Raw genomic sequence first — 16,859 nt, 5'->3', positions numbered from 1 at the left:
ATGAAAGCATGCCGTATGCCTTCTTGACCCTCTATCGACCTGCGTTGCCACCTTCAGGGTACAATGGACCTGAACACTCAGATCTCTCTGTGCATCAATTTTCCCCAGGGCTTTTCCATTTACCGTATAGTTCGCTCTGGAATTGGATCTTCCAAAATGCATCACCTCGCATTTGCCTGGATTGAACTCCATCTGCCATTTCTCCGCCCAACTCTCCAATCTATCTATATTCTGCTGCATTCTCTGACAGTCCCCTTCACTATCTGCTACTCCACCAATCTTAGTGTCATCTGCAAACTTGCTAATCAGACCATGTATACCTTCCTCCAGATCACTTATGTATATCACAAACAACAGTGGTCCCAACACGGATCCCTGTGGAACACCACTGGTCACAGTTCTCCATTTTGAGAAACTCCCTTCCACCACAACTCTCTGTCTCCTGTTGCCCAGCCAGTTCTCTGTCCATCTCGCTAGTACACCCTGGACCCCATGCGACTTCACTTTCTCCATCAGCCTACCATGGGGAACCTTATCAAACGCCTTACTGAACTTTGATAGTAGCAAGCATTTCAGCCGCCCTTTGCTGTAACCGTCCCCACATTTTTACATGCAGCTATTTTCTGATCTCCGGCATTTCGAGTTGGCACACAGCAATCTGTTCGAGTTGGCCAATCAGACCACTGGCTGCCAGGCTTTCAACCCCCCAGCACACGTGGGCTGTTCTTAACTTCTGTTTTCAACAAGTACTTTGCTCCTGATTATTTATTTTTGCATGCAAGCTGTTCAAATAAATCTCCCAAAATATCTGTGAGCACATCTGAGAGCCTTATGGCTTTTACAGAGTGGAAGGGGAAGGTTTCGGAGTTCTCGTTCACCCATTGTGTCCCACCTCACTCCCTTCCTTCACATCCCCTTCCCAAGGCGTGGGCTTCCCTGAACACACGGCATGTATCATTCCCAGCTCAGCAATCATGTCTGCTCCAATGTTCTGAGCAATGTTTTGCCTCCAAGTTTAATATGCAGAAAGGAGGAGATGGGGAAAGTGGGTAGAAAAGAAAATGAAATTGCTTTCTGATTCTTTCATCCCATCTCAATTTTCTTATTCTTATTCTTACTGGTTGTTTTCTGAGGAGCCTTGAACCCCCTGGGTGATGAAACAGAGGAGGGGGAGATGTTAAAATAAGCCCAAACCACCAGGGAACTAACAGGAACAATTTTATTCTGCACTGACATTAATAGTAGGTTGGTGTAAACCAAGTGGCCTTCTAATCGCCTCATTATGGGAAGGATGTGGAAGCTTTAGAGAGGGTGCAGAGGAGATTTACCAGGATGCTGCCTGGACTGGAGGGCAGGTCTTATGAGGAAAGGTTGGAGGATCTAGGGCTTTTTTCATTGGAGTGAAGAAGGATGAAAGGTGACTTGATAGAAGTGTACAAGGTGATGACAGGCATAGATAGAGTGGATACCCAGAGACTTTTTCCCAGGGCGGAAATGATTATTACGAGGGTCATAATTTAAGGTGTTTGGAGGAAGGTATAGGGGAGATGTCAGAGGTAGGTTCTTTACACAGAGAGTGGTGGGCATGTGGAATGTGCTGCCCACAGTGTTAGTGGAGTCAGATACATTAGGGAGATTTAAGCCACTCTTGGATAGGCACATGGATGATAGTAAAATGTAGGGTTGTTTGATTTTAGTAGGATAATAAATCAGCACAACGTTGTGGACCGAAGGGCCTGTACTGTGCTGTACTGTTCTATGTTCTCTATGTTCTAATCCCGTGGGGTCTTTAACAGTGTTAACAGACATGACGGTCATGGGAGGAATTCCCCAGGTCATGGCCTGCCATTCATTCACTTCTGCCCTTCATTGCAGGAAATGGGACAGGAGGTGAAGTGGTCACTGGTGATCAGGATCCCAGCTCCTTTACCTGCTCTGGATCCCACTGCAGTGGATAGCAGGGAAGGATTACAGTGAAATCATCAGAAGATTTGGGTTTGAGTGGCAACACGCAGTGGGGGAGCAGGGGAAATGAAAGAGCATCACAGGCCCCTTTGTGCCAGCACCGTTTCACCAACCCGTCCAATGCCCTCAGCTCAAACTCAATGCCCCAACACATTGGTTTTCCAACAGGAATTGAGGACTGGCAAGCAGGCATGGTGCTCAAGGCTGACTCACTTTCCTCTTGACCCCAGGCACGCAGAGGCTGATTGCCCCAAACTCGGATCAGCCTATTGTACAACAACAGCTTGTAGCACCTTTAAAGTTGTAAAACACCCCAAGGTGCTTCACAGGAGAGCTAGCAAACAAAATTTGCTACCAGACCACAGAAGGACAACACAAAGCGGAAAGAAAGACTTTGAGGAGCATCTTCAAGGAGCAAAGTGTGGTAGTGAGGTGGAGTGGCTCAGGGAGCTCATCCTAGAAGTTAGCACCAAGTACAGAAGTTTTCTAGAATATTTCTGCTCATTGTGACTCCAAATCAGAGCCCATTCTATAAAACACACTGTTAATGGGTCTTGCACAACTTTGTTTTACGATTCAAATTATCAGAATCAATATATTCACTGAACTCAAATTTTCCTGGAACCTCATGTGTATTCATGTAACAGGAAGCAGCTAATTTCACTGTCACATTAACTGTAGCACAGAAATATAACCCATATTCATTAACTACATCTTTTTCCTAACCAAATACTGGATCATTTTCAAACAATCCTGCTGCATTTAAGTTTAATATTTGGTTATCTGTTATCCTATGTATAAATGCTTCAGGCCCCTCGATTGGATTTCAGCCTGTAACTCACTCCTAGTATCTATTATTCTAGCAATAACCCACTCGAACCCTTCATTTGACTCCAGTCTGTAACTCAAGATAGGCTATCTGTTAATTTCTAAACAACCATCCTACCAACAAATTCCTTGATTAGATTCCAATCTGTTCCTCAGTCCGAATATCCGTTATTCTAAATATTAACCACCTGAACTCTTCAATTAGACTCCAGAATGTCGTTTATTCCTGGGTATCAGCCATTCTAATATAAAACTCCTCGATTAGATTCCAGTCAGTAATTCACCCCCAATTATCAGTTATTCTACCAATAAACCATCCTGAACACTTCAGTTAGATTCCAGTCTGTAACTCACACCCTGGGTATCTGTCATACTATATATAGACCCCACAAGCCCCTCAATTAGATTCAAGTCTGTAACTCACCCCCGGGTATCGTTATTCTATACATAAACCACACTGATCCCCTCAGTTAGATTCCAGTCTGCAGTTCACTCCCGGGCGTATTTGTTATTCTGTATATAAACCTCACAAACCTCTCGATTAGATTCCAGTCTGTAACTTCCCCACCCCCCCAACCCTGCACATGCTCTCCCCACCCCCAAGTATCTGTTATTCTACATATAAACCACCCTGAACCCTTCGATTAGATTCCAGTCTGTAACTCACTCCCTGAATTTCTGTTATTCTATACATAAACCACCCCAAACCCTTCGATTAGATTCCAGTCTGTAACTCACTGCTGGGTATCTGTTAGTTCATATATAAACCACCCAGACAGCTTGATTAGATTCCAGCCTTTAAGTCGCTGCAGGGTACCTGTTATTCGAGATACTTAGCACCCAAACCTCTCGATTACATTCCAGTTTGTAACTCACTTGTCTTTCAATATTATTTATCCTAGATAAACCTTTGTTCCATTTATTTCAGTCTGAAACACCAAATGCTCTCATTAATGAAATTTGCCACCATCACAAAAACGAAACGCTACCCCCAACTTCCTCGTTTGAACAGACCGGAAATCTTCCGGAAAGTTCTTTTTGATCACGCTGCATCTAATTGCTTCAAATATTACAGCTGCAGAATTGTGTTCAGCCCATCTCCCAACAGACGCTTTCTTTTCTATTTTTTTCCGTTGTTAAGAATCTTCGCTCTACATCAGTTCTCGAAGTCAGTCATTCATAGTTTACCTTGTGCTTTGATCTGAAAAGATCTTTCATCAGACTCCATGTCATCTGCTAGTGCCTTGACAAAAGCTTCCGAGAAGGGGATATAAAAAAAATAGGCCCTTCAACAGGGCAAAGTAATCCTTCGTCTGTTGCCATGGTAGCAGACATCTTTTGCTTCCATTCAGCGAGTGGTCAAGGCTCTGCTGTTGCTGTGTTATGAACCGGATCTCGTGCACTGATTAAATTAGTTTCCTCAGAAGTAAAAGTGTTAATTAAAGTATTAGTCTGGGCTGATTGATTCCTCAGAGTGAGGACTTTCAGACCCCCGTGTAATCTTTGACATGGTCACAAAACCCCAGGTTATTTGTTCTTTGTTATGAATTCAAATTAGTGTTAATAAATGTGTGAAAGTGGTTAAGTCAAGGCATGGTGGAACACAAATCCCTTTCCAGGTTCTTTGATATTTTTCTGCTAATGCATGTGCCTAATTCCTTATCTTTCACTTCCTGGAGATCAAAATTTGTCAGAGGGCGGTTCTAGATTATTCATAAATGCAAAACATCAACATGGCATCCTAGTTCTAATTATACTGCCCTCCAGGGCATCGTCTCTGCACCACCATTACTATGTTTAGCACAATCTTATAATTAAAAAACACTTCACAACATCCTGTCAGTTTTAATCATATTCTTTTCCTTCCCTGCATCCCCCTCCTCTCCTGAAGGCACTGACTCTTGATTGAGCTCTGACTCACAGGCACTCGCCATTGCTGGGACTTGCGTGTGAAACTTGGTAGGCCATTTGACTGCTGGGGCATCACAAATAAGCTTCATCCCCAGTCGCTGCTATGGATAGCAGGAGATGACTGCAGCATTAATATCACTTCAACCTTGCTATGAAATTTACTGGAGATGTGCGACTTGTAACCCAAGAAGCAAACCACCAAGACAGTTTGGACAGCTATCGGTAAAAAATGCAAAGACAGGAGAAAATCCATTAAAGGAGATCCATTTAGAAAGCACCTTGTATGACCTTAGAACATGCAAAACTGCTTCATGACCAAGGAAGCGCTTTAAAGAGGAGTTAAGGTTTGAACAGGCAGTTGAGGATGGCTAGACAGGAAAATGCAATTAATGGTCACGAGCAGATCAGCCATATTGAAGGGTGCAGTAGACTTTGAAGGACTGAATGGCCTGCTCCTGTTCCTAGTTGTCTGTTGTGATTTAGCAGACTGAGCAGCCACTATTTTTTGTAACTTAAGATCTCACATACAGCGAGGAAACTTCAACAGCAGTGTTGGATGGGTGATAATTATTGATCAAAACAGCAGGGAGAACTATTTCATCAAATAGTGTCACATTGACCTCCACCTGAAAGGGCAGACAGAGCTTTAACATCACATCAGAAAGACAGGACCTCTGACAGTGCAGCACTCCGTCAACAGTGCAGCATCAATATGGATTTGTACTTAAGTTTCTGGAGTGGGCTTTGAAGCAAGAAACTGCTGGCCCAGAGGTGAGTGCAGTACTCCCTGGGCACGTTTACACAGAACATCCAACCTGCAGTATTTCAGAGAAACAAGTAAAGCTATGAAAGTAATTGTACAAGTTCAGTAACTCTCAATAATTAAGGGTTCAGAACATGATTTTTATGATGAAAGCAGCATGTTATGAGTTCTTACTGCCAAAGAATTATCCCTGATTGCCTGGTTTGATAGATGCATGTTGTGAATATTGACTCATCAAATACAATCTTCAATAAAACCCCTTTAAAGATTCACTCCTCAAAGGGAGGGTGAGCAGAGCAGTACACGCTTATGTTCAAATAAAGAATAATCAACAATTTGTTGTGAAAATTTTGAAACAAGCTGTTGAGGCTGGTGGTCTACTGAAAATTTCTAAACAGAGGTTGATAGATTTTTGTTAGGCACGAGTATTAAGAGATGTGGATTCCTGACAGGCTACTGGAGTTAAGGTGCTGATCAGCCATGATCTTACTGAATGATGGAACAGGTTTATTATCCTATAGTGAGCTACAAATGTCTCAACAGAGAGACAAAGAGGAAAAAGAATTTTTTAAAGTACTTTCTCAATCAATAACATATAAACAACATCTCATTTTACCCTCTTTATTAGCGTCACACTCAAAACACTCCCTTAGAGACGCTGGACTACAGATACCTTCTACTAACTGAATCCTTACTCATCGTCTGGGACATTTAGTATCAGAAAAAATTTTTTAAAAAATTAAGGGCTTGCTGACTGGGCCAGGATGGTGAATGGCTTGGAGGAGAGCTTACACCTAAAGGTGGTGCTCTTGTTCATCTGCTGCCCTTGTCTTTCTGGGTGCTAGACATTATAGATTTGGAAGGAGTTGTCTAAGCAGTGTCGACAAGTTGTTGCAATGCAGTAGATGTTGTTACTGGGCATTGGTGGTGGAGGGAGTGAATGCTCAAGCTGTCAGGTGGGGTGCCATTAAAGCAGCTGGCTATCTTTCCTGTGTGCATTGAGCTTCTTAGGTGTTGTTGAAGATGCACTCTTTGAGGCAAATGGGGAGCATTCTATCTCACCCCTGACTTGTGCCTTATGGATAGGGTTTGAAGAATCAGAAGGTAAGTTATTGTCAGTTACTCTGACCTGCTCTTGTGGTCACAGTATTTATATGGATGGACCAGTTCAATTTCTGGTCCATAATTTCCCCCAGGATGTCGATAGTGAAGGATTCAGTGACAATAATGTCATTGTATGTCAAGGGCAGTGGTTGGATTCTCTCTTGTTGGAAATAGTCAATGCCTGACATGTGAATGAATGGTATGAATGTTACTTGCCACTAATCAACCTGAGTCTGAATGCTGTCTAGACGTTGCTGCATACAGACACAGATTGCTTTGGTACCTGAGTCATCGTAAGTGGTGAACATTGTGCAAACATCGGCAAACATCCCCACCTTATGATGGAGGGAAGGCCATTGATGAAGCAGCTGAAGACAGTTGAGTCTAGGACACTACCCTGAGGAACTCCTGCAGAGATGTCCTGAGATGACTGACCTCCCACAACCACGACCATTTTCCTATGTGCCAGGTATGACTCCAACCAGTGAAAAGTTTTTCCCTTGCTCCCTTTGACTCCAGATTTCCTAGGGCTCTTTGATGTCACACTCTGTCAAATGCAGCCTCGATGTCAAGGGCTGTCACTCTCACCTTACTTTTGGAATTCAGCTCTTCTGTCCATGTTTGAACAAGGCTGTAATGAGGTCAGGAGCTGAGTGGCCCTGGCAGAACCCAAACTGGGCGTCACTGAGCAGGTTATTGCTGAGCAGGTGCTGCTTGATAGCACTGTTGATGACACCTTCCATCACTTTACTGATGATCGAGAGCAGACTGATGGGGGGTAATTGGCCTGCTTTCTATATACAGGACATACTTGGGCAATCTACCATATTGTCGGGTAGATGCCAGAGTTGTAACTGTACTGGAACAGCTTGGCTAGGGGAACGGCGTGCTGTGGAGCACACATCTTCAGTACTATTGCCAGAAAGTTGTCAGAGCCCATAGCCTTTGCTGTATCCAGTGTCACCAATCATTTCTTGCTATCACGTGGAGTGAATCGAATTGGCTGAAGACTGCTATGTGTGATGCTGGGGACCAGTGGAGGAGGCCGAGATGGATCATCCAGTTGGCACTTTTGGCTGAAGATTGCTGCAAATTCTTCAGCCTTGTTGCAATGGGAATCCATTCCTGTTTTTCCTTCCCAAGTACAGGGGTCATTAAAAGTGATTAAAAAACAAAATCTTGACTTAAACTTAGTCAAATTGTGACAAAGCTTCACTGCTTCCAACCCCCTCCTTCCACCCTCAAAGCCTGTGCAAACCCAACTCTGAAGCCAGAACCTTCTAGATCTCTACAGTTCAGCACACAATCTCAGGATGCAATGATCAAATTGAATTGAGAATCTTTAATTCTAAACAATGTTTAATGGAAGCCTCAAGTCTTCAAAGCTATTCAAACAAATGAAGCACAATCTCCCTCAATGTTGGGATGACCTTATGGAGGTTTATAAAATTATGGGGGGCATGGATAGGGTAAATAAACAACATTTTTTCGCCAGGATAGGGGAGTCCAAAACTAGAGAGCATAGGTTTAAGGTGAGAGAAAAAGGATTTAAAAGGGATCTAAGGGGCAACCTTTTCAAGTAGAGGGTGGTGTGTGTATGGAATGAGCTGCCAGAGGAAGTGGTGGAGGCTGGTACAATTACAACATTTAAAAGGCATCTGGATGGGTACATGAATAGGAAGGGTTTAGAGGGATATGGGCAAATGCTCACAAATGGGACTAGATTTATTTAGGATATCTGGTCTGTATGAATGCGTTGGACTGAAGGGTCTGTTTCTGTGCTGTATGTCTCTATGACTCTACATTACACAGTCATTGTTAGGATATGAAAAGAGTCCTGCATTTCTGCAGTGCCTTTCACCATCACAAAATGTTCCAAAGCAACGTCTGGGTAATAAAATACTCTTAACCACTGTCACTGTTGAAATCTAGAAAGTACAGCAGCCAACTTATGTGTAGCAAGCTCCCATAAAATTGAGACAACAACCAACTGACCTGTTTTTGAGATTTGGATTGAGGGGTTCTTAGTGGCCAGAACACCATGTTAATCTCCTGATCTTCTTCAAAATAATGCCATAGGATCTTCTACCTGTGAGGACTGATGGGGTCTCAGCATAACATTGCATCTGAGAGACAGCACTTCCAACACTGCAGCAGTCGCTCAGAACTGTATCGGGATTTCAGGCTAGAGTTTCGTGTTTAAGTCATTACCTTCGCATTCAGAGGTGCGACTGTTTCAAATAAGCCATCACTTCAAAGTGTCTAAGTTTACATAAGGTGCAAAGATAATGAGATAAGAAACTTTGAAGGGACCCAAAAATAAGCTTGTAACAAGTGCAACCATTCCAACTAAGGTCATTATTCAGACATGAATTTAAAATACTCTGTAATATTATTAAATATTGAAAGAAAGACAGAGTTTGACAAACAGGAGATTCATTCTATTGACATCAATTTTGTAACAGCCGGCAGCAAGAGATCAAGGATTCCCTCTGCTGGCTTCACTTGAGAACAAGCCTGAACCATCAGATCAGCCATTTACAGACACCCTTGACAACAGGCCTCAAAAATATTCCATGGAAACCATGGCAACTGGCTCTTGCCAAGACCGATTCCAATCAGGAATCTGATCTTCTGAAGAAAGGAAAATGAATGAAACCTCCGTGGGCTCAGTCCAAAGAAAAACAGAGCGATTTTCCTGGCATTTAACCAAGCAACATCACTCTGGCATCTACAATGTTCATCTGAAAGAGGTTTTTTAAGGCCTTAGGTGATGCATTAAAACCAGAGAATTCAAGCTGATATTGAGCAAATTTGACAACTTCATTCTGCCAGTCAGTGATTCCCAGAAAGTCAAAGATGAATACTTTACTTTTCAAAGCAATATTTGAGATTATTCTTGAGTGTGAATTGATTGGTGTTCAGCTCAGCATGGTGGGAGTACAGTTGCCAATCTCCAAGACTGTCCTGGAGCTTCCAGGAATTCAGAGAGGTTAACCTCGAGGATAATGCTGTGAGCAAAGGCCAGGAGAAAATCTTTGGAGCACTAAAAAACTATTTTACTTTTCTTTGAGCAGTTTCTGATTACATGTAAATGTATCAGAAGCGATTGGGTTAGGTAGATTGGCCATGGTAAATGCAGGGTTACAGGGATAGGGTAGGGGTCTGGATCTGGGTGGGATTCTCTTTGGAGGATTGGTGCAGACTCAATGAGCTGAAAGGCTGCTTTCTGCACTGTAGGCATTCTATGATTCAATGATGTGCTAAAGTCCCCAACTCTGTCTGAATGGTTACTAACCCTAGTTAGAAGGGGGCATCTAAATGTTGCTTATGCCAATTCACAGAATTGATCTGTTTTAAAGACAACCTGTCAATATAGAACCTGATGACAGTTTATCACCAATGCATGTGTCTGTTAGGGACTCTTGCAGTGCAGCGGTAGTGTCTCTATCTGTGGACCAGGAGGCTTGGGTTCAAGTCCGACTCTCTTCAGAGGCATGTCATAACATTCCTGAATAGGTTGATGTAAAAATATCTAAGATCTGGTTGTTCCAGGCTCTGTTAGAGGAACAGCAGAAGAACAAGTTCAAAGTCACCTGAATGACAAAATATTAACCCATTTTATCAAGAAACAGTCTAGACATAAAGTGCGGGAAGCCAAGACGGGAAAGTTTAGTAGTGAAGGCAAGATGAATTATAAACTATGTTTAGGTGATGATGCCAAGACTGTTTCTAATGCCTGAAAAGAAAATGAATATTTACATCCTGCACTCTAGCACCCACAATCACTTCCAAAGAAGCCATATTGGAGCTGAAATGTAAACTCTATTTCTCTCTTCACAGCTACTGCCAGACCTGCTCAATTTCTCCAGCACTTTCTGTTTTTAACTTACAATCCATTGACATTTTTAGTCTCCCCCAATCTCTACAAAGCACCAACATCAAGCCTGTTGCGTTGCCTCCTTAGAGCAGACACAACGCTTGCTCCTTAGCAAAGGGGCTGGAAATACGGTTCACTCACCATGAAGACTGTATCATGCCACCTTCACTCTGCTGCCAGCTGTAACCAAGTGGGTAACACTCTTAGCTCAGAGTCAGATGGTTTGGAGGTGCAAGCCCCACAGCAGTGTCTGAGCATATAGTTCAGGCTGAGATACTGACTGCAATACTGAAGGAGTGTGTCACCATTGGAGGTGCTGCCATTCTATTGAGAAAGTTAAATCAAAGGCCTGTTTTCCCACTGAGGTGGATTTAAACTTGTTCCAATGCACTATTTATATATATAGGCAATATATACATGTAATTATAAATAATAATTAGGAGCAGGGGTAGGCCATTCAGCCCCTCAAGCCTGCTACACCATTTAATAAGTTCATGGCTGATCTAATTGTGGCCTCGACTCCTCTTTCCTGCCCAGCCCAACACCCTTTGACTCTCGTTATTCAAGAAGAGTAACACGGTCGTTCTTATTGTAATGACACATTGAATGCTCATCAATAAAGATCAGTGGGATGCATAGTAGAATGCAAAGGATGCTGAAGCCAAAGTTTATAGGTGTGGTACTGGAAAAGCACAACAGGTCAGACAGCATCTGAGGAGCAGGTAAGTCAATGTTTCAGGCCAGGTTTTGGCTTGAAATGTTGACTCACCTGTTCCTCAGACGCTGTCTGACCTACTGTGCTTTTCCAGCCAATTACCTCAATGCTGTTTGTCAGTGCTACCATGGTTCCTACATAACTGTGGAGCATTGCTGCTGGGGTAATGTAAAGTGTGATAGCCTTTAAATACAACTTCTGGTTTATAAACAAAACTTATTTCCCCTTGCGAAAACAAAGGCTTTAAAAAAAAAAGCAGGTTTGTCAAATTTGTCTTCCTCAGGCACACAGGCTGTCAAATTTGCATTGTAGAAAGTTTCAGCAATTTATTCACATCAAGGTTCAGAGAATCTTCGTAGAATCTGGGAATATCATTGTACTGTGGGAGGCCATTTAGCCCATCATGCCTGTGTCAGCATTTTTTGAAAGATCCATAGATGTAATCATTTTTCTGCTACTCTTTTCATGGGGCTCTGCAACTTTCTCCTTGGCAATTATTTATCCATTTTCCTGTTTTTTTGAAAGTTGTTCTTGAATCTGTTTCCACCCCTTCAGGCAATGCGTTCCAAATTATAACAATGTATCATGTTCACTCTTCCTACCCCATTGAAAGGAGACAGGAGTTCCACATCAATATTATTGCTGCAGGAAGCAAAATCACCAATTATCCAAAAGAAAATTAAAACGGGCAACTTACAGTGGTGACAATTGTGCTGTAAACAGTTTGTCTGCCATCACTGATTTCTAAGCTCTGGATCTTTCTCTGCAGATTTTCCTCCCCATTCTCCTGGATACGTTCCTCTGTTTTCCTGTGTAATTCAGAATAAGCAAGGAAAAGGGTTTTATACAATGACACTGCTGCTATTTAGCCACAGAGCAATGGAATTAAGTGCATTCTGGTTGCTAAGTCAGATAGAACATTGAGGCACACCAGTAACACAGGGTTGCCAACTTTGGTTGGACCTATTCCGGAAGGCTTCATCACATGACCTCCTGTAACCAACATTCCCAATCACACGGTCCCTCATTGGTTGTCCAGCCTCGTCATGTCTCACCTTCCCACGGCCAATTGGAAAGCAGACAGATCTCTTAACTGATTGGATGATTCTTAACTGTCAAACAAACCATTTTCTCCCTCTGTCCGACACTTTTATAACCAGGATACAAAAGCATTTGAAGAAAATTTAGAACAAAGCATGTTTTTTTTAATTTTCACCCTAAGGTTTACTCCTAACAGTTTCCAGGAGATTAATCTTTATCCCCTGGAGATTTCAGGACAAACTTAATAAAATCATTTGGCAGAGACCAAGATGTCATTTAGAAACGGGATAAAAAATGGTGCCGATTGTTCCAAAGATTTAATGGTCACACAATGTTCCTTGCTGATTCAGAGTTCTGTGAGGGGGTGTGGGAGAGGCAGTATCATGTGGGTTATGTCACTAGGCTAGCCTTCAAGAGGACTGGGAAATGGTTTCAAATCTCTGCACGGCAGTTAGTGACATGAATAAATCTGGAACATAAATCTGGTCTCAGTCTCGGTAACCATGAAACGGTCAGTGATTGATACCATCTGGTTCACTATGTCCTTCCATCCTTACCCAGGCTAGCCTACAAGTGACTCCAGTCCCACAGCATGTAGTTGACTCTCAAATGCCCTCTGAAATGCCTTTAGCAAGCCATTTGGTTCAAGGGCAATTAGGGATGGCCAGCATATATTGGCTTTAGCAAGTCAGAGCATTGAGTATGGGAGCTGGGATGTCATGTTGCCGCTGTACAGGACATTAATGAGGCTACTTTTGGAATACTGTGAATAGTTCTGGTTACACTGCTATAAGAAGGATGTTATTAAATTGGTGCAGAAGAGATTTACAAGAATATTACCAGGACTGGAGGGTTTGAATTATGCAGAGATACTGGGACTTTTCTCACTGGAGCGTCGAAGGCTGATGGGTCACCTTTTAGAGGTTTATAAAATCATGAGGGGCATAAATAAGACGAATAACCAAGGTTTTTTCCCCAGGGTTGGAAGGTCCAAAACGAGAGGGCATAGGTTTAAAGGTGAGAGGGTAAAGATTTAAAAGGGACCTGATCGGCAATTTTTTCCACATACAGTGTGGTGCGTATATGGAATAAACTGCCAGAGGAAATGGTAGATGCAGGTACAGTCACAACATTTAGAAGACACTTGGACAGGTACATGAATAGAAAAGGTTTAGAAGGTTATGGGCCAAACACAGGCAAATGGGACCAGTTTAGATCGGGAAATCTGGTCAGCGTGGATAAACGATCTGTTTCCATTCTGTATGACTCTGTAAGACATTTTTAAAAACAAATTTCTTTCCCTGCCTTCCTCTTGAGCTTAGTTTGTGTTCACTGCTCAGCACCACCTTTCTAGCAGCGTTTATAACCTAACGGTAAGGAGTGGAAATACCAGCCCAGAATGAGCCTATCTAATCCAGCCCAGGAGCAGCAGACAGTGGTACACGACAACCCTCACACTACATCAGCTAGGACATGCAAACTCACCACACAGTGGGAATTAAACCTGAAGACATCGGTATATCTCAATGTAAACAGAAGCACTGTGAAATACAAGGTTCCCTTTTGATAGAATATAAAACAATACGGCTCAGGAGTCAATAGATGTAAAGCTGGAAAAGCACAGCAGGTCAGACAGCATCCGAGTAGGAGGAAAGTAAATGTTTCAGGCCGAAACCCTTCATCAGGACTGGGGAGAGGGAGGGGAGCCCAGAAATAAATAGAGGGAGGGGGGTGGGGCTGGGGGAAAGGTAGGTGGGATAGTGATAGGCGGATGCAGGTAAGAGGTTATTGGGATTGGTCAGTGGGAAGGGTAGAGCGGATAAGTGAGTAGGAAGGTGGAGTAGGATGCTGTCTGAGCAGCTGTGCTTTTCCAGCTTCACATCTACAGACTCTGGCTCCTAGCATCTGCAGTGCTTACCGTCTCCAAGTACAGCACAGGAGGTCATTTGGCCCACCGAGTCTAGACTGGCTCTTTCAAAGAGAAATCCAGTTGATTCCACCAGATTTAAGATAACTGGCAAAAGGACCAGAGGTGTATTCAGAATCACCTTTTTAAGGCAATGTGTGATTTGGATTTGGACCACACTGCCTGATAAGGGGCATAATCTTCAAAAGGGAGTTAGATAAACATTCAAAGGAGCAACAAAATTGCAGGAACATGGAGAAGAGCAATTGTACTCCAAGTAAGGTTGCCAACTCAGATTGGGTTTATTCCAGTAGGTTTCATCATCATCTGACCTCCTGTCTCTATACGCTCATAAAATCATAGAGAATCATAGGATCCCTAGAGTGTGGAAGTAGGCCATTCAGCCCATCAAGTCCACACTGACCCTCCAAAGAACATCCCACCTAGACCCTCGCACTCCCCCTGCCCCAGCTCTGTAACCACCCATTTGCCATAGCTAATCCTTCTAGCCTGTACATCCCTGGACACTATGGGAGGAAATTAGCATGGCCAGTCCACCTAACCTGCACGCCCTTGGACTGTGGGAGGAAACCGGAGCACCTGGAGGAAACCCACGCAGACACGGGGAGAATGTGTAAAATCCACACAGACAGTCGCCCAAGGCTGGAATTGAACATGGGTCCCTGCCAGCAATGTTAGCCACTGAGCCATTGTGCCCCACTCATGCCCCAAACTGATGCCACTGGTCCTGCTTCCTCATGGCCATTTGGACCAGAACATGTGAAACGTTTTATTGTTCGGTTGGATTAATTTCAACTATATTAAAGTAACACTTTTCTCCATCCCCTTTCTGAATTAATACGTCAACATAGCCAAAGGAAAAGCAAACATCCCTACCCCCATACAACAATTTTGTTTAATTTCCTCCTGGAGTTTCACTCTTAGCAGTGCTCTGGAGATTAATGTTTGTAACTGGAATTGTCCTGAAGGAATGGCAACCTGAGCCCAAAGTATTGAAACATTTATGTTAATTATTAGGAAAAGAGAGCGGGAGTAACTTTGTGAACTTGTGGTTTCAATATGGAGCTCTTCCAAAGAGAGTTCCCAGCATGTACTCCTGCTGGGTGAGCTGTTCAGACAGAGTGTGAGGATCTAAAATGCCATGTCTAATGTGCACAGAAGCCCCGTCGCACAGGGAAATATGGTCAGTTATTCATATTTCATAGCTGGCAACGTAGTCAGAAAAATCTCAACCTGATAAAAAAAGTCTTCCTTGAGGAGTGACAAACAAACTCAGTTGTCACGGAGACTGTTAATTCACCAAATCTCTGACCATGCAGGCAAACACCAGGTGTTTTTGGGAGTGTTGGGCACGTTCCTCTCACCACCTCACTCTGACAGCTGGAGTCGAGATAAAGGACTCGCGGTATGAGCTGAGGAGTTTATTACCCACTGTCAACATCACAGGCCTCCCTCTGGGATATCAAACCTCGGGCAATGGCCAAGAGACATTTAAGTGCTTCCTCTTCTCAAATACCGCTGTTCCACCATTTATGAAAAATATATACAGATGTATAAAAACTTGCTTTCAATTTCACTGTGTATATATAAATATAAAATCCTCCCCAGCTATTCAACCACAGTGTATTTGCACAAGATTGGTTTGCCAGACTTTATTTATGCACTTGAAGAGTAACAAGATTATGTCAGACACATTGTTATTTGGACTGTGGGAGTCACAGCCCAGTCTCGAATGGATTGATGATGGACTTGGTCTACAGGTTCTCCAGAATACATTGCGCTCTTCTTTTTATTTTCTCTCTCCCTTTCTCCTTTCTGGGATTTGGAGTTCTCCCTCGCAGATGACAGGTCAGTGTTGTCATCCTCATTTCTGAGCAACTGGAAATTTTTCATGCTTCCATTACTGTGCAAATTCTTCAATGTGATGAATTTAGGAGGTTCTCCTTCCATAAAAGCATATCATTATAGAATCCCTACAGTGTGGAAGTAGGCCATTCAGCCCATTGAGTCCATGTGCGGTCCAGGTGAGGAGAAGGAATCCAACTGGGTGATTCCACACCATACCTTTTCATAGAACCTTAGCAAAAAACTGGTGTTAAGGTGCGATTTTATTTTTACATAGCAAATTGTTATTGGAAATGCACTGCCCCTCGAAGTGTGGTGAAAGCAGGTTCAATAATAACTTCCAAAAGGAAACTGGGTGAATATTGGAAATGTGCAGAGCTGTGGGCCAAAAGCAGCAAAGATTGAGACTTATCAGATAACCTTCTTAAAGAACCAGCATAGCAACGATAAACTGAAAAGCCTCCTCCTGTGTCATTCTATAAGTCTCCAGGGCTGGGGATATTACAAATCTCTAAACAACAAATAATTGAGTCACTAGACCATTCAGTGTTTTGTATCTTGTCTGTGCTGAATTAACTGAGTATCATTTGTAACTCGGGATTCAACATCTCTGCTGGTCAACTAATTCTGTTAGAACTCTCACTCCTGAAGACTTCCAGGGAAATGTGAAGTAAATGTATATAAATGTTGGGCAAGAAACAGGATTTAAGTACAACTACAATGTTTACCTTGGGAAGGGGAGAAAATGGTGGGAAACACAGCAAAAGGAAACAAAATAAAATAAATTATTACAGAGATAGTAGGAGCTGCCGATGCTGGAGAATCTGAGATAACAAGGTGTAGAGCTGGATGAACACAGCAGGCCAAGCAGCATCAGAGG

General features: G+C 42.9%; 1 long non-coding RNA gene across 1 annotated transcript in view; it reads right to left on the bottom strand.

Annotated features, from left to right (window-relative positions):
* The window catches only part of LOC125486753, a 209,090-nt gene that overhangs the window by 76,500 nt on the left and 115,731 nt on the right, over nucleotides 1-16,859 (bottom strand). Inside the window, exon 5 of the long non-coding RNA XR_007265382.1 lies at nucleotides 11,864-11,975. This is a non-coding gene — a long non-coding RNA (uncharacterized LOC125486753). The remainder of the gene's footprint in view (nucleotides 1-11,863; nucleotides 11,976-16,859) is intronic.

Source organism: Rhincodon typus, chromosome 32 (genome assembly GCF_021869965.1).
Source record: "Rhincodon typus isolate 14 chromosome 32, sRhiTyp1.1, whole genome shotgun sequence".
Classification (NCBI taxonomy): domain Eukaryota; kingdom Metazoa; phylum Chordata; class Chondrichthyes; order Orectolobiformes; family Rhincodontidae; genus Rhincodon; species Rhincodon typus.
The sequence above is the reverse complement of the archived record's forward strand: the minus strand, read 5'-3'. Positions and strand labels throughout refer to the sequence as shown.